We start from the raw sequence: 2,992 nt of genomic DNA, 5'->3' as shown, positions 1-2,992 counted from the left end.
TGCTTCAAAGTTCATTGTGTTCTGTCTATGAAGCAAAGAACTGTAATATAAATTACAACACTCAGGGCCAAATCCTGAAGTTCTTCCTTTGTGCTCTGTCCTTATTCAGCCAAAACTCACAGAAACGTTATGGTTTTTTTTCCTCTCATTGAATAAGTTCTGAAAAATAAGTAAGGGCTTGCAGCACTGAGATATTAGGTGCTATTAGCTAATCAGTCTTTTACTAACCTTGGGGAAGTAATTTAAACCCTGTTTCTCAGTTTCCTCATCTGAAAAATATATGTCAAACTTTTCAAAGGTAAGTTTTTTTGTTGATTAATAATAGTATCAGCTCAACAGATCTACATAGAAAGGAGAGTTTATTGGAAGATTTCATCTAAGCATATTACATTTTAAAGAGAAAAAGACAGATGTGGCGCAATGCAGATTGCGGGTTCCAGCAGTGGGAAGTTTGCAAAGAGAAGCTTAGTAATACAAGCCATCTGGCCAAGAGGTACAGAAGATATAGTTAATAGAGGCCCAGAAATGGGCAGCACTGTCCAGGAAAAGCACTGGTGTGGATTGGGGCACAAGGTAGCAGAGTGATTCATAGATTCATAGATGCTAGGGTCAGAAGGGACCTCAATAAATCAGAGTCCAACCCCCTGCATAGGCAGGAAAGAGTGCTGGGTCTAGATGACCCCAGCTAGATGCCTATCTAACCTCCTCTTGAAGACCCCCAGGGTAGTGGAGAGCACCACCTCCCTTGGGAGCCCATTCCAGACCTTGGCCACTCTAACTGTGAAGAAGTTCTTCCTAATGTCCAGTCTAAATCTGCTCTCTGCTAGCTTGTGGCCATTATTCCTTGTAACCCCCGGGGGCGTCTTGGTGAATAAAACCTCTCCAATTCCCTTCTGTGCCCCCGTATGTGATGTTTTACATCAGCATCTCTCCCAGACCACCTCCACTAGCAGAGGCACCACAGCTGCCCAACTGGATCATGGGGTGGGAACAGGCATTGTTCTTGTGCTGCCATAAAATTATGGTGGCACAAAGGCCAAGCGAACAGACACCCATACCCTTTGCTGCACCACAAATACCCAAAATTTGGGGCTGTGACAAAGGTGGTAATAGTTTCTGCCACTTTATTGCAGCAGACATCTGTTTGCTTTATGGTGCGAGAGCGCAGGCAGCCCAAAACTGCCTGTGCTCTCCAGACACTGCAAGCAGGTAGGCATTTCCTGCTTGAGCTACCCAATCCTGTGCACCCCAGGAATTCCCATGCAGGATTGGGCCCCTCAAGCCCCGGGAACGCCTGCCTGGCTTTCCCCTCCTACAGAGATATGCCCTGGCCATCTCCGAGGTGGGTGTCTATAAGCAGGGAAGACATCACCTGTTATTTCACAGAATTGGGCCCTGGGACAACAGGCAGTGTGTTTCACTCAGTGAAGTGGATCAGTTGTCCTGACAGCAAATCTGCTTCATTTAGCATTGCCTGTTTATATCCTTAAAGAAGTGCCCACAGTTTTGGCTCAGCAGGCCAGATGCATGACATAGGGCTGGTCCACGAGCGAGAATGGGACCTGTGCTACCCCAAAGTGCTGGAACTGGGCCTCACAGTCCCATGTCCCCGCACAGCCTTCACCCAACTGGAGCCCAATTCCAGCTGGGCAGGGGCTGCAGGGGTCCCTGGGGTTTGATCCCAGCACATGTCAGCTGGGTGGAGGCAGCACAAGGCCCCAGGGCCCAGCTGGAATTGGCTTTTGGGGACCCCACGCCCTTCCCCCCTCACCTGGCCCCCATGCACTGGGATTAGGTCCTGCATGGCCCTACATGCTTGATCTAGCACACAAGACTAGAGCCCAGAGGGCTGGATGGCACAGTACCAGGGCTGGACCTACCTTACAGGGGTCATCCCAATTACCTGTTTTTAGTTTTCAAGAGAGATTAACTTAATCTGGAAAATTTGGATGCTGACTTTAGCTACTTCTGAATGCAGTAGCATTCAGAGATGGTTTTGTTTAGGCCTATACATTAGGGACTGTTAGCAAAACTCAGCTGTTCATACGGAGTCCAATTTCAAGCCTGCCTGGAGACTGGGGTGCTTGATTCTGGGGTGCTGTTCCAGTCCCATTGTTAATTTTTAGCTAATGAGGTCTGCAAAAAAAATAAAAAATAGCCAGCATTGCAATTGGGCTAAACTCACAGCTACTAACCATACTGCATGACCTTGTCCTGTCAGCTTCCACCATTATTTAAAGCTCCTTTGGGGTCCTGCTGGGGACCTCATCTCTCTCCAAGTTTCCCTCCTCCACAGGGGATTTCTCCTGATTTAACAAAACGTTAACATCCAGCATGAATAATCTGGGACTTTTGCCTCCCACTTATACATACACACACACACACACATCACATTTAGACATCTGAACTGAATTGAACTGTGGACCTTGTGAACTGAATTCATTCAATTTGCCCAAATTCAATTTGCCCAGCAAATGCCTTGTTAAATCTTCAGTGTGTTACTCTCTGGGCTGAAAAATAGTTTATTTTTACAAGGTCATTAACCATTTTCTGGTACTTAGACATGCAGAAGCAGATTCTCAGGATGGGTGTGGGGTGGGGGAGGAAGTGTAAAATGCTATAGCTCAATGGCAGTCAAGTCTACCATGCCGATTTATGCCTGCCGAGTGCCTGGCCTAGTTTATTCTCAAGCAGGCACTTATGCTTCACTTCATATTTCTTGCTAAAGTTCTCAACTGTTGATGATATTTCAATATAACCCTTGTCAAACAGCACCCTTTAATAGATTTTAAGAAAAGTCATGACTATAATGATCTGATCTGACCACCTACATCATACAGGGCAGAAAACATTACTCAGTTATTCCTGAAATGCCATTATCTTCTGGTTGAGCTGCAGCATATCTTGTAGAAATATCTCCTGTCTTGATTGAAGGACTCCAACTGATTGAGAATATTTTTCCCCTTTGCCACCAGGGCTTCCACAGTTTTCC

The sequence above is a fragment of the Alligator sinensis genome, unplaced genomic scaffold, assembly GCF_000455745.1.
Source record: "Alligator sinensis unplaced genomic scaffold, ASM45574v1 scaffold4_1, whole genome shotgun sequence".
In the NCBI taxonomy this organism is placed as follows: domain Eukaryota; kingdom Metazoa; phylum Chordata; order Crocodylia; family Alligatoridae; genus Alligator; species Alligator sinensis.
Note: the sequence above shows the minus strand (reverse complement) of the source record.